Genomic DNA, 16,423 nt, shown 5'->3' with positions numbered 1-16,423 from the left:
AGTTTCCTGTGTCTTGCACTTTGGGTTTAACTACCTCCCATCACCCCCTTAGCCTCCTGAATGATCCCGAGTTCATCCAGTTCCAGCTCCAGCTCCTGAACACGGTTTGTTGGAAGCTGCAGCTGGATGTACTTCTTACAGGTGTCGTCGTCTGGGACATTGGATGTCTCCTGCTTTCCCACATCCTGCAAAAGGAGCATTCCACTATTCTGCCTGACATCTCTATAGTTCCGAACTGAGCAACGATAAAGAAGGTAAAACAATAAACTGTTGGGGGGGGGAATACTTTAACTAGAGCATTTTTACCTTCTCTGACTGAAGACTCTCCTGGCTGAAGCCTCGAAGAGATAAAGCCTCAAAATCTCCACTTTGACTCTGCCCACTCCAATGACGCTGGCTCTGCTTTAAGTCGTTCTTTCCTATCAATCCCAAATGCAGATTGGGCATGGCTCAAAGCTGCAAACTGCCCTTTCTACTCAGTCGGCGAACCTGAGTGAGATACATCTTCATGGGCTTCTGGTGTCTCCAGCTGGGCGCTGCTCAAAGCACCTTTGTTGCACCTTTACCTACCTGCTCTGTTTCAAAATTATCCATCAAACAGCTTCAGATTTCAAAAGCATGCACATTATTTTTATTATTCATCCCTTCCCTGAGAAATGTATAAATATGAATCATGTATTTGGAGACAAAAAAAGCCAGCATTACCAATTTAATTTTATTTAATAACAAAAAAAGCTCTTCACTGATCTTTACTGATAACTATGTATTTGAAAGTTGCTGGGGAAAACAAATTAATTTACTGTCAAAATTTTAAAGGCAGAGTAAATAGACTTAGATAATGAAGTCATGCGCAATAAAACTCTTAACAACAGGAATTCTGCAGGTGCTGGAAATTCAAGCAACTTTGACGCAATAAAACTCTTCGATGTTTCAACTAATTGATGCTTAAAGCATTGAATATAGCTCAAGCATTTCTACACATATTTAATTATATAAAGTAGTTGATATATTTAGTGACCTTGTAGATCATTAACTTTAACCAAGTGCATTATGACATGCTTCTAAAACACTGAGTATAACAGGTTTCAGCATAAATTTGATGTTTATCAACAACGGAAATATCTCTTTTTGCCGTCCCCAACTCCCAGCACTGATGTCATGTTATTTGCTGCTATTGTTAAAGAATAATGGACACCTCTGACAGAGAGAGGTTATTGGCTGCGTTGTCCATAGTAATAATCCAACTAGTCACTCCGCTGGTAACGCACTCTAGACCCTAAACCCTCACTATTTTAAAAAAGATATTTTTCATCTCATTTGGCTTTTTGTAAATACCTTTGTCTGCTAGTTCTGGAACCCTCTGCCAATAGGGACATTTTCTCGCTGTCCTCTAAATCCATGCCTTCCACGATTTTAAATATACCTATCAGATCTCCACACAGCCTTCTCTGGTCTACATAATATGAAGTTCTTCATCCCTGAATTCATTTTCATAAATCCCTTTGGCATCCTCCTTTGAAGACTCTAAATCCTTCTGAAAGCTTGGTAGCCAGAACTTGATTCAATACTCCAGTTGTGTATGGACAGGTGTTGTATAAAGGCTCTTCTTGACTTCCTTGCGCTTGTATACTGAGATTCCTCCATACACTACTTTTTGTTTTAAATTCCTTTCTCAAACTAACTTGCACTCTCAAGGAATGATCCACGCATACAGCCAAGTCTGTGACACATGACATTCTGCTGAAGCTAGACATTTGATAAACTTACACAAAATAGTCGAGGAGCTCAGCAGGACAGGTAGCATCAATGAAGGGAAATAAACACCTGAACATTTCGGTCCAAGACCCTTCCTGTTGATGAAGGGTCTTGCTCTTAAACATTGACAATATATTCCCCTCCATAGTTGCTGCCTGACTGGCTGGATTCCTCCAGCATTTTGTGTGCGCATTCCTCCCAGACCTGTCTCTTTTGGAATTGTGTCCTTGAGTTAATATTGCCTCTTCTTACTTGTCCTACCAAAATACAATATTTTTCATTTCTCAGCATCAAATTTCAGCTACGAATCTGACAATTCCACCAACCTCTACATCACTTACACTATTGCTAGCCACTGCATCATCGGTAAGTTTGGAAATTGTGCCCACAACATTTAAAAGAGTAGTGCTCCTAATACTGGGGGCAACTCTACCATCCATTTCCTTCCTGTGAAAAATAACCCTTTACTGACATAACATTTCCTGTTAGTTTATCCATGCTGTTACACCCCCTTGAATTCAAGCACTAGAATCAGATTTGTTATTACTGGCAGATGATACGAAATGTGTTGTGTTGCAGCTCCAATGCAGTTACTATAAGTTATAAAATAAATAGTGCAAAAGACTAATATTGAGGTCGTCTTCATAATGTGGCGACCATTCAGAAATTTGATGGCAGAGGGGAAGAAACTGTTCCTAAAATGTTGAACATGGGTCTTCAAGCTCCTGTACCACCTCCCCTGGTGGTAGTAATGTGAAGAGGGCATGTCCCAGATGGTGATGGTCTTTAATGATGTACGTCACCTTCCTGAGGTACTGCTGCTTGCAGGTGTCCTCGGTAGTACCTCTGCAGCATCTTGTGATCTTGTGTCTTGGAGGCTCCATACCAGGCTATCATGCAACCAGCCAGAAGACTCTCCACTGTACATCTGTAGAAATGGGCAAGATCTTTGTTGTCATACCAAATCTCCTTACCCTCCTAATGAAGTAGAGCTATGGGTGTGCCTTCTCGATGCTTGCATTAATGGTGGGGCCCAAGGTAGATCCTCTGTGATGTTGACAGCCAGGAACTTGAAGTTGTTCACTCATTCCACTGCTGACCCCTCAATGAGGGTGGATGTGTGTTCCCTCGACTTCCCTTCCTGAAGTCCACAATCAATTCCTTGGTCTTGCGGATAAAGAGCGTGAGGTTGTTGTTGTGACACTGCTCAACGCATCTGTCTCTTTCCTGTGCACTCTTTTCACCATCTGAGGTTCTGCCAATAATAGCGGTATTATTAGTGAATTTATATTGAGCCATGCCTCGCCACACTGTCATGAGTGTAGAGAGAGTAGAGCACTAGGCTAACTCTCCATTCTTGAGGTTGGCCAACATGGACTGAGAGTCAGGAAGATAACGATCTGCACTGACTGTGGCCTCCCAATAAGGAAGTCAAGGATCCAGTTTTAGGGGGAGGTACAGAGGCCAAGCTTTTGATGCTTGGCCATTAATATTGATGACCAAGGATCAGAATGTCACAGTAATAAGCCCACCATGATGAATTTATCAGATGTTATTTGGAAGTGTAGCTACACATGTCAACAGCCATTGACCTATATTTTGTATTAATTCTTATTTTCTTACAACATAATTTAGCCCATTGAGTCTTTGTCAGCTTAGAGATCTATCACATTCCCTTACTAATTTCTGTTCATTATTTTGTCAAATAAAACTTTATCAGATTAATAAATCATGACTTTAACAACCAATCTTAGTTTCTCCAATCAATTCACTCTTGTCCATGCAACAAATGTTTCTGGTTCAGGAACTGTCCCCAGTGGTTGTTAAAAGTGGACGGGTGTGTAGTTATTGTTTTCATTTGCACAGGTCTATTGTTTGAGCAAGTAAGTAACCCCTGCAGTCTCAAACTCCACAAGCATCAGAATCAGTATCAGAACAAGAATCAGGTTTAATACCATCTGCATAGGTCATGAAATTCGTTGTTTTTTTTGCGTCAGCAGTACAACGCAATACACGATAATCAGGAAAAAAAACATGAATGACAGTCATCTTTGAATATGAATACATATTTCACAAGGAAAATGATTTCCTATGTAGCATGACTCAGGAGGTGGTCTCCTCACACCTTGAGAAACCAATTGAAGTAGGGCTGGCTGCTTGCCAGAAGTTAGTAGAAACTTAGTCAAGTACGAAAAGCTGTAAAAAACTTGTAGTTACTTGTTTTGTTTCAAGGTGATCATTCCAGCAATTTCATATCTAAAGTAGCTTGTGTATTTGATGTCTTCATTGTTCAATGTATTTGGGCAGGCACCCAGTTATTGTCGTATTCTCCAGCCGGAGGGTGTGGAGGCCAAGTGACAGCATGTATTAAAGGCAGAGATTGATACATCTTGATTGATAATAGGTTTCAGGTTACAGGAAGAAGGTTTGAAAAAATAATATCAGACAGGGCACATTTAAAGAATTGATGGCATAATGGTCGAAATGATCTTCTGAGTTGTGGGAAGAGATTAAGAGAGAGAGGGAAGGAGAGAGAGGGGAGAGGGAGAGTTGGAGAGAGAGGGAGAGAGGGAAAGGAGAGACAGAGAGAGGGAGAGAAGGGGAGGGAGATGGAGGGAGGAGAGAGAGATGAGGGAGAGAGAAAGAGAAAGAAAGTTCATCAGGATGGCACTTGGTTTGAAGGAGTCTAGTTATGGGGATTATCTAGTTATAGGCTGGGATTGTTTTCTCTGGAGTGAAGTCGGGAGAGGGGTGGCACCGCGGCAGTGTAATGGTTAGCACGATGTTGTTACAGCTCAGGGCGTTGGGAGTTCAATTCCAATGTCACTTGTAAGGAGTCTGTACGTGGAATGTGTGGGTTTTCTCCAGGTGCTCTGGTTTCCTCTCGGAGTCGAAAGGTGTACCAGTTAGTAGGTTATTGTAAATAACCTAGTCATTGTAAATGGTCCCGGGATTAGGCTACGGTTAAAATGGTAGTTGCTGTGGTGGGGTGGCTCAAAGGGTTGATATCGTACTTTATCTCTAAATAAATAAATATGACATTGATAGGGCAGAAGAATCTTTTTCCCATGGTAAGTGTATTAAAAACCGGAGGGCATAGGTTGAGGGTGAGAGGAAAGAAGGTTTAAAGAAGATGTGAGGGGTATGTTTCTTTACCTGGAATGTACTGCCAGAGGAGGAGATGGAATCATATGCAGTCACTAGGTTTAAGCAGCATTTAGATAGATACGTAAACATGAGAAAATCTGCAGATGCTGGAAATTCAAGCAACACGCACAAAATTCTGGTGGAACGCAGCAGGCCAGGCAGCATCAATAGGAAGAAGTACAGTTGATGTTTCGGATCGAGACCCTTCGTCAGGACTCCGTGGTTTATAAATCATTTGCATGAATGGACTAAGATGCATGATTGCAAAGCTTACCCAATTTCAAAATACATGGGAAAGAAAATGGCAACCCATTTTAATTTAACTTCCCATTCCTATTCCAACATTTCAGTCCATGGCCTCCTTTACTGCAACGATGAGGCCACACTCAGACTGGAGGGTCGACACCTCATATTTCATCTGGATATCCCCAATTTTTCTGGGTAACATCAATTTCTCTAACTTCTGGCAATTTCACCCTGCTCCCTTTTATTTGCATTCCACATTCTGGCACCCCTCTACCCCTTCCCTTCTCCTCATTTGCCCATCACCTCCTTCTTCTTCAGCCCTTTAGCTTTTCCAACTATTGCCTCCCAGCTTCTCACTTCATCTTCCCTTTCCCCACCCACTCAACTTCCCCCTTACCTGCCAACTGGTACTCCTTCCCCTCCTCCCACCTTCTTGTTCTGGCTCCTTCCCCCATCCTTTCCAGTCCTGATGAAGGATCTCAGTCTGAAATGTCAACTGGTTACTCCTCTCTATAAATGCAGCCTGATATACTGAGATCCTCTTGCACCTTTTGTGTGTTGCTCTACAATTCCGGCATCTGCAGAATCTCTTGTGTTTATTATTTGCAGTAAGTCTTCTTAAATTACTAATAAGAATACAAGAAGATGGGAACAGTGATAGGCCGTTCAGCTCCTCAAGCCTGCCCTACCATTTAATATGATCATGGCTATGCTGCCCCTGCTATCGTCCCATTTTATCCATGGCCCACAATTCTCTGATCTTTCAAAAATATATCTGCTTCCCCTCTAAATACCACCAATGTTCTTGCTTCCACTCCCTCCAGGGAAGGAATTCCAAGAATTTGCCACCTTTGAGAGAATTAAATGACTGCCTCTAATCTTGCCATTGTCCCCTCTCCAATTCAGGTTACTTCTTGCTTCTTTCCCTGTCTGGCACAACCTCTCCTTTATCTTTCATCCCTCTTCAAACCACTAATCCCCTCAGACTCAGACTCATGTCTCATCACTCCCCTTGTCATTTTATACTGGCCAGCTCACCTACCCACTCTCAGTTCTGATGCAAACTTTCAACCCTTCCTCCATATGATTCCTTTTTGCTTTAGATTCTAGCATCTGGAATCTCTTGTGTCCCCGTTTTTTTTTGTGTTTTCATTTGCCTACGGAATCCTGGTTGGATGGCATCCAAAGTCAGGGTATCCTTTCTTAATTAAGGTGACAAAAATTGTATATAGTACTTCAGGTGTTACTTCACCAACACCCTGTACTATTGTAACAACACTCCATTATTTCCAAATTCCACTCCACTTGTAATAAAGGTCATTTGCCTTCCTAAGCACTTGCCAACCTGTTTGCTAATTTACTGTGATTCATGCACAAGAACACATAGACCCCTCTATTTCTCTCACCTGCAGTCTTTCTCTGCTTAGATAATCGATTAGTCCTGAAGATGGGTCTACAGCCAAAACTTCGGCTGTTTATTGTTCATGCTGCCTGACCTGCTGAGTTTCTCCAGAATTTTGTGTGTGTTGCAATAGATTACCTTTACATTCTTCTTACCAGATTCATAATTCACCCTTTCATTTGCCAAGTTTCCACTCACTTAACCTATCACGCCCTGATATTCTAATCACAGCGTGCTCACCAAATTCAAGCTTATTGTCAAAAGCAAAGAGGTTATTCTTCAATTTGGGGCATTTCTGACTACTTGAAATACTGAAAAAATGAAATTTCTTGAATCTATTTTGTTTATGCTTTAACCTTTATTTTAGGCTCTGGAATGAACACCAGACCTGGGTATTGATCAATCTTAAAGAAAATTTTAAGAAAATTTTTATATTTTAAGGCATTTTTGCAGTTTTCACAGGTGACTGTCATTGCCATCACAGCATCAAAATACTGTATTTAATTTAAAATGAAATGACAAACAAGGATTTCAAAATCAATCCAGCAAATAAACACCATGTCCTTTAATAAATTCATTTTAACTCATTTTGAAGTACATTCAGGTATATTTTTGAGACACATTTTCTAAAGTATGTCAAAATTTTCTTTGGCTAAACAACAAACATTTGTTTACAAATTAGACTATTGGGCTTCTAATCCTTTTGACAGAATATCGATTTTGGTATCAAAGCACTTGATTCCTCCAACAAATGAGTTCAGACCAGTACTACTAAACAAATCTTTATTTCCCATCAAATATGCGCTGTGATGGTAACGACAAAATACTTCTTACTTTGACAAACAATGGTTTTAGTTTAACATTACCTCTTACAAATAGCTGTCCATCTAGAAGCAACACTTAGAATTAAAAACACATCCTTACAGTCTGCACTATTTTTCAAAATTCCATCACAGAGATCACAGTTTATAAAGCAGGCGGCTAGAGAGCTTTGTTAAAAACATCCACGTGAAACATGAACATAGGCAGCCTAGCAAAAATAGGCATTGACTAGTCTTGTTTTAAAAAAACAATGTTTACAAGGCATCTGCCTAACCCTCCCCAACTGTGGAATACCAGCAACTCAGATTTCTAACAGATTATAGAGATCATTATTTTTCAATGAGTGAGAACACCTTTTCAACACTGACAGAACATTCACTCAACTCTCTACACACTGCTTTATCAGTAAGACTTATGAAACATTCACAGAAATCTCAATAACTCTGAAAAAAAGCAACACTTGAAATTTAGACCATCTTCTTATAGTCTCCATTAGTTCATCATTCAAATTTCCATGAGGGAGTACACCTTTTCCCACACATTCACAGTTTTTTTGTGACTGGTTGGGGCTCTGGGACAAGGCCCAGTAGATCTTGTGGTGAATACCCAAGAAGATCCTCTCCCAGAGGTCAAAAGAACCAATTTCTCCCAATTCAGCTCATAGTTTTGAGAAGGCAACAACCTTCTGCGTCTACATCCTGAATGATGCCAGGATATACATCCAGGTGGTATTGGATGACGCACCATTGTCCTATGAGTTGATCTGTGATCCCTGAAACTAGCACTAAGGCTGTTGGCTCTGGGTCCATCTCTGGTAGCTGCGGATCCACAGATAATTTTCCTTGGGGTATACTTGGCTCACCTCTGTGAATGACAACTGTCTGTGAGTTATAACACTTACAGTTAGAGAGCACCATATTGTGGAAGAGCAGTGGCTTCCTTCGGCCCTTGGGATTTAGACATATTTATTTCTTCACTTTCTTTGGTGATTCTGAAGTGTTCACCTTTTAGAAGAGCCTGGTGTATATTTTATTGTACTTCTCCAACTTTCTCAAAGCATCATCAAGTTTCACATTGGCTTCAGTGAGATCACAGCATACTTTAGCTCTGCTTGCTCTCACTTTTTGCCAGCCTGTCCTGTGACGGGTTTCACGGTGTCTGTTAGACCTGTCAGACTGCACAGGTGAAGCCTCAGGAAGATGGAGGTCATTCTGCTGGCCCACTGGAAATTCTAACTGGGCATTCCCTGCTATAAAACTTAACACTGCCTGCCTTTTCTTAACAGCTGCCCTTTTGTTTCTTTGATTAACTCTCCACTGTTATCTTTTCAGCCTCCTTTTGCACTTTGGTAATTGTGAGATAACCTTAAATTTTCCTGTCTCCCTTCTTTTTCGTACCTCTTCCTTTCTCCTTCAAGGCACTGCTGATATTTCACTGGGTCTTTAATTGTATCTGTATTCTTTTGATCGGTCTGCTGATAATTTTGGGGCCATCTTGACAACTTCAAACAAAGAAATCACATAAGTTTGTTGTAGGGTGTGCTCAACCATTTTACTCAAGTGGAACATAGTTGAATTGAATTATATTTCACTGTATTTTTAAATTATAATCTTTTTATTATACTTTAATAGAAGTGAGATGAGCGGTCTGTGCCCCCACTGTGTCTTTAACACGATGGTAATAACATGTGATGGCAATGACATTTCTCACTTTTTAAAGAAAATTTGACTGGATGTACTTTAAATATAAAGAAATAAAGTGAAGTTATTTATTTCTCAATTAAAGCACTCAAGTAGCAACTCATTTGGTAATGAGACATAACGAGCATACTCTCAGATCAGGAGGTATATACTCACATTTCTGGACATCAAAATATCAATCTTCTGCCATGACAGTAACATGCTCCTGTGTCACTTCTCATTTCCATGGCCACCACATAAGCAGTTGTTTGAAAAAACTTGATTGGTCTCTTAAAATATGTTGCGTGTTGGTAATGACAGAAGTGTTGGGGATAGTGGTTCTTTATCATAAAAAATGTACAAATTATATTAAAAAAACAACATGAATTTGACGCAAACACGAAGAAATCTGCAGATGCTAGAATTTTAAGCAACAAACATAAAAGTTGCTGGTGAACGCAGCAGGCCGAGCAGCATCTCTAGGAAGATGTACAGTCGACGTTTCGGGCTGAGAAAATACAAACTAAAAGTTTCATGAATTTAATACTTATTATTACTTTATTTTGAAGACAAAGTTACAGAGTCTGGGTAGGGGACAAGCCCAAAAAAGTGAAATTCTGGCATATTCAAGTTTTTAACTCACTTAGAAATTAAGAAAATATCATTATGAAGCATACTATTACCCAAATTTTAAAACTAGTGTTGTTTCTGTAAAAACTATTTTTTTCTTGAAAATCTATTCTAGAGACAGAAGTGTTACCCTAATTAAAGAATCACCCATACATATCCAGAGTATAAATGCTATGAAAATAAGCTTTTTTTGCAGCCACAGCACAGTACATTGCTAACATGACAAATGTAAGTTTCTAACCAACTTTCTCATTGATTTTCATGCACAGCAACCATGGATATCTTATATTCTACTCCCTCCTCAAAGTCATTGACGAAAATCATAATTAATTGAGGTCAAGAATTTATCCTTGGGACACTCCATAGACATATTCTTCCAGCCTAAAATACTCCCACTTATTCCACCTCCGTATCTGTTACATAATAACCAATCTGCAGTTCATGCTAAAAAAAATACCCTAATATCATGACCTCTTATCTTGTTTTATGTGGCACCTTGTCAAACTATTTCTGAAAATCAAAATACACTACAGATTCATCAGGTTCTCTCTACTGACTTAGCATGTTACATTCTCAAAGAACTGCTATTGTACCTGGGGGTTAGTAGATAAGGAGTCTTGGTTTGCCTCAGCAACCCACAAGGGACTTGTATATTGATATGTATTCACTCATGTAATAAGTTAGTTTTAATTGCATATTGCTCATCAATGAACAGTGATGATCCTGGAAATAGATCAAAAACTATGTAGCCATATTTATAACTATTAATCTTTTGATTCATTTCAATGTATGAACTAAGAAATGTTGGAACATTCCTTAGAGTTGAACAAATCATTCTTTGCATTCTTGTGGATTACTGCTCAATTTAAATTAATGTTTAGTACATTCAGTGTCAATCTATATCAGTTCTGTAGATGTAATTGCTGACACTAATGCTGAAAATGATAGTCTTACATTTTACAGAAATCTGTTCAAGATTGAATTGCTCCTCAAAGCACTGATAGAGTTAAGTCTTTTCCAAACACACTACTTCTTCAAGCACGTTACTTGAAATCCTTTACTGTAGTGTTGGAGACACTGACTCATGGCTGATGATTTTTTTAAGCCAATTAATTTTGCAAATTCTTTTTTTTCATAAGAGAAATTATTATTCAGATATATTTTTCCCTCTGAGTGAAAAACTAGTTTGGTTTCTACTTTTAATTCTTTTAGCAAAGGACAGTGAAGGCAATTGTTAATTACGTTACTAGAGTAATAAAATATTCAGAAGCCAGAGTTAGTCTCTCCGTGGGAAGTGAGCAACCATTACTTGTTTTGCAAGAGGAAGTCCTAGATGACATCAGTACTGGCTCAGACCAGATCTCAGTCATATAAAAGTGAAGCCATAAAATAACTTACAGATGCTGAGACGACGTAGTAATGAACAATGGATCGCCAGAACAACCCGAGTGAAGTTTGTTCTCAACAACAGAAAATGTAAATGCTGATTTCTTTATCATATGTTAACTTTGGTATTTTCAAGATTGTTCTTGTTCTTTTTAATTTGAAATATTGTACTAATGTTTGAAATATAATTGAATTATTTTAAGCATGAATGTTACAGTTAAATGTGTAAGGTAAATAATTGAGAGTTGATATATAAATTATATGCAACGTTATGTATAGATTTTTATGAGATAGTATGTCTAAGTGTGTATCTAAATACTAGTAGGAGAGAGCACAGATGTATATATCTGGTTGTATGTATGTATTTGTGAAAATGAATGATGCCTGCATGTACCTGCATGTGTGTATTGGTGTGGCATACTGTTGTTGACCCAGAGAAAAGATGAATGTAAAAGGTTATTCTAATTAAAATGCCATCACATGTGGGAACATTGCTCAGTTTCCTTGACCGTTTGTCGAGCTTCTTCATTTTGTTTGCCGTGCCATCTGGGAAGGCCTTCTAGTGGTCAGCTATTTGAATTCCACTTTCCGTTCCCACACTGACATGTCTGTCCACAGCCTTCTCCACCACGAGGGTGAATCTAAATACAAATTATTGGAACTGCATCTCACATTCCACCTGAACAGTCTTGAATACGATGGCATGAACAATGAATTCTCAAACTTCCAGTAACTGGTTCCACCCTTTATCTGCATTCCTCCATTTTGTTTTTTTTCTCTCTCTTCTAATCTAACTGGTTCTCATTACCCTCTCTTTCCCCTCCCCACCTTCTCTATCTGCCCATCACCCACACATGCCTTCCACCAGTTTCCCTCCCATTGTCCCTCCCTTTATTTCATCCTCTGTTTTCAGATTACATCATCCTTTGTCATTTCCACCTATCACCTGTCAGTTTATGCTCCACACCTTCACTCCACCTCTTTATACTGTCTCTCCTTTTCTTTCCAGTCCACACCTCACCCACAGAGCCTTCCAATGCTTTGTATGTTACCAAGTTTACTCTTGATTCAAACCAAGTAAAATTCAACAAAAATATTGGAGTTTAGAACAGACTAATGGTTTCCTCCAAGCCAATTAGAATTTCTAAAAATTTTCAGATGATGATTTCTGGATTCAAACAAGATATGAAACTACATTTTAGGTAACATGTGTTTAAAGTTTGGAAGATTATATATTTATGCCTTCTCATTACATTAACAGTTTTCAAGTTGATGTGAATACTGCCCTGCCAACTTACACAGCTACTCATAACCTATAATTAACTGGGTCATGAAATGTGACAAAATATGATTTCACGACTTTAGTTGAGAGTATGTGTAATAGAAGTTGAAAAATCACATGCCTTTTGAAGCACTGCTCTTGCAAATAGACATTCAGCTAAAGCAGGAACAGTGAAACAATCATATGCCACACCCAAGGAAACCAGGCATATTAACCATAACATTATTGAATTTGTCTTCGTGTGACGTTTTTCACGTTAGTACATGGCTAAGTTGGTAATAATCAAAATAAATTTTCATTATAATATTGTCCAATCTTATCTTAAGCAGTGAATGTTTACTTTGATTGATAAACATGTTTGGTTAATAATTAGTAATTAACTGATTACACAAGTGTGCAATTAACTGGCTATAAAAACAATGAATTTAAATTATATTACTCAAAATCATTGTATAATTTTCACTTCTCTGAATGCTTAGCAAAGGTGGAGTTGTATAATCAGAGCCTGACAATACAGAAATGGGCCCAGGCTGATCATTTTGCCATTTACAACTATAGGACCCTGTCCACATTAGGCCTCCATTCTTTTATGCATTGCTTATTCAACTGTTTATCTAAATGGCTCTTAAACGTAATCATTGTACCTGATTTCACCACCTCCTCTTGCTGTTTGTTCCAGATATCAGCCCTTCTCCATGTTTAAAAAATATATATACTCTTTCTGACTCTGTAATCCTATACCCTCTTTTTTGATACCTCTACCTTGAGAGAAAAATGCTGACTATCGGCCTATCAATGTCTCCTGGAATATACCCACAGGAGGGTTCCCTAGAGAACAATTCCTATGAATACTGTTCCAAAAAGTATGCATATCCCAATTACTACATTTTGAACAATGTCCAACATCCAGAATAAAATTAAGGAAGATAATTTCTGAACAAATCTCAATGCTTAAAATGGCAACAATGATTCATAAAAATGCAAACAATGTACCTTTGTATTTTTTATCATGTCTATCTTCAGTTTGTGGTTAGAATTTTTATGACCAACAGAGAAGACAGGTAGGACCTTGATCAATATCTCAAAGGTTTGGAACTTGAACGTGGGATTTAGGCTGCACTCCAACTCAGCAATAAGATTTCATGTTCAGATATCTGAATAGGGCACCAGGTTTTTTTTAATTACCAATGATTCTAAACCAAAAGTCTGAGAAGTAATTAATTTCATTTCTCTCACAGGACCTCTGCACAGCAAAAGGATCCCCTGAGTATAGATTACCTGAATATCCTGAAAAAATACTTGATCCTGAAATATGTGCAATACATGATCCTGCCTTCTACAAATGTTGCGGTAATGGCTATGGGAGCTTCCGGAACACTCTATGTCTCAGTCTTACTCTTATCCGAAACTGTGTCCAGGAAGTGCACCTCAGTCTTCATTTCACATTTGGCAGCTGCAGATGTGCTGCTGGTCCCTGCCTTCTTCATCAAGTTTTGTCACCAAATAATTGATGTCAAATTTGTTTCCACTAACTTCATCAGTGGCCTCGTTCACAATCTTTTGTCAGCAAACGAGTACATTAGTTCTACAGTTTTAACTTTCATCATCTTGGAAGCTTTTCTCATTACTCAATTTCCCAAGCAATCACGTCATTTAAGGACGGTGAGATACGCTAGGATGACATGCAGGTTTGTCTGGATTGTTGTCATAGCAGAATGCATTATGTTGCAGATCGAAAATATCACCAGTTATGACAAGGCAGCTTTAAGTTTTGAGGAAGCTCCACTCTCATGGACATTTCAGTATTTTACACTAATAGCTCCTATTATTAGAATATTTTTTGACTCTCTAGTAATATGTTTCAAGTTTACCAATGTTTTCTTTTACTACAAAGTATTCCTCACTAAATTTCATTCCAGGAATTTGTCAAGTAGATAAACCCTTGTTCTTAATTAGCAAGATTGTCTTGCTGCTGTAAATTAATGATTGTAATTTATTCCGCATTTATGTATACGGTCAATAATGTATTTATATATTATTGACGTCACACTGAAAATTAAAAGTTTAAGTGACTGCAGATACCTAGACAACGCCTAATTATTTTCATGTTGCAGACTCCAGTGACGTAATGATGAATCAGCACGGGAGAAACGGGAGAGAGGTCTTGCCAAAAGTGATTTAGATCAGACTTAAATCCTTTGGGAAAGAATTACCGTTTCCAATTTAAAAGCAAATGTTACAAAACAAAAACAAGCAAATGAATTCTACGTTTTACATTTTTAACAAATTTTAATTAGTCTTCCCAGTCACACTATTTATTCAATTTCAAACTTCACTGCCTACTACTTCAACTACACATCCAGACATCTCTTAAATGCATGAGGGTTTTAGACACGATAACCCTTTCAATCTTTTGAGCTCTGGACACCTATCACTTCCTGGGTGAAAAACATTGCCTGCATCTCTCCTGGAATTCTTTCAACACATGCACAATCGCCTTTGCTATTTTTGCTGCAGGGAATAGGAGCTTCGATCTGTCCCTCAAATGACTTCAGCCTTTTGAATCTTCCAGAGGATTTCCAGTACTTCAGGCATTTTTGTAAATCTCCCTTTCTCCCCCTGCTCCCCTCCCTCCCCTCTTCGCCCCTCTCCCTCTTGTCCTATATAGACTGGTGAAAAGAAAAGAAACAGTTAAGTAGCAGAATTAAAAACGAGAGACCGAAGCTGAACACATAATGTAAAGTGGGTCTGAATGCCATTTGGACATCTGGTTAGCGTCAGTTTGCAAACATAGTTGCAGTAATTTTCCACGTGAATCAGCTTTACCAGACTGTGAACATTTGCCCTACTATTCCTGATACAGAGAAACACAGACCATTTTGAGATATTGTGTACCAGCAACATTCTGCCAAATTGTACAAGTCTAGACTCTGATAATTATACCCAGGTGACTAAGAGGACAATGGAAACCAGCAGGAATTTAAAGGTATCAAAGAAACATGTATGTACAGTACATGGAGAAACAGTCGACATAGCCATACAATTGACTGTAAAATCGGAGCACTGTCTGGAAAGTTTACAAAAAAATCTAAACGAAAGGGTGCCTCATTGCTGACCAGCAGTGACAACTACGAAGACCAACAATTGCGGAAGTATTCAAATCTCAGAGGAAATCATCAAGTCAATCCCTGGGGATTTTGAGCGGATATGATCTGAGAAGAATTAATGAGTTTTCAAAATTGTGAAACTAGTTGAAAGATTAGTAGTTATAACACTAATGATTTTAGCTTGACTGCACGTTGTGAATCTTTGAGTTCTTTGAACAATTTGTCATTAATAAAGTATATGTTGTTGATAGTAACACAATGTATAATGTGTTTTGCTGTGTGTAGCACAATTGGTTTAATTATCAACACCTCTCTCTCTCTCTCTCTCTCTCACTAGACCCCTCCCTTTTTTCTGTCTCTCACCAGACCCTTTTCTCTCTCTCTCTTTCTCTCTCTCTCTCTCTCACACACTCATCATCTCACCATCCCTTTCACTTTCTCACTTGGACCTTACTACTCACTCTCTCCTCTGTTTTTGCCCTCTCTCTCTTGCTTGTCATTCTCTTGAATCCTAAACACCAGGAAATCTGCAGATGCTGGAATTTCAAGCAACACACATAAAAGTTGCTGGTGAACGCAGCAGGCCTATCTTGGAATCCTATCCTACTTTCATTCACTCCTCCCATTCTCATGCAACCCACCCTCACTCACTCCCCCTTCTTTCTTATGTTCTCTCTTTCTCGCTCACCCACTCCCTCACCCCCACTATCTCTGCTTTCTTCTCTCCTAATTCCTCACTTGCCCTCCATTTATTTCTCCCTCACTCTCTAGGATCTTTCCCAGTTTGTCTCTTTTTCTCTCTCTCTTTCTCATAGAACCATACAATTATGCCCTTCCGCTCAACTCGTCCATGACAACTAAGATGTATGTCTGAGCTAGTCCCATTCTCCTGCAATTGGCCATATTCCTCTAGGTCAGGGGTTCCCAACCTTTTTTTTAATGTTATGGACCCCACATCGGGAACCCC

This window comes from Mobula birostris, chromosome 10 (genome assembly GCF_030028105.1).
Source record: "Mobula birostris isolate sMobBir1 chromosome 10, sMobBir1.hap1, whole genome shotgun sequence".
NCBI lineage: Eukaryota > Metazoa > Chordata > Chondrichthyes > Myliobatiformes > Myliobatidae > Mobula > Mobula birostris.
The sequence above is the reverse complement of the archived record's forward strand: the minus strand, read 5'-3'. Positions refer to the sequence as shown.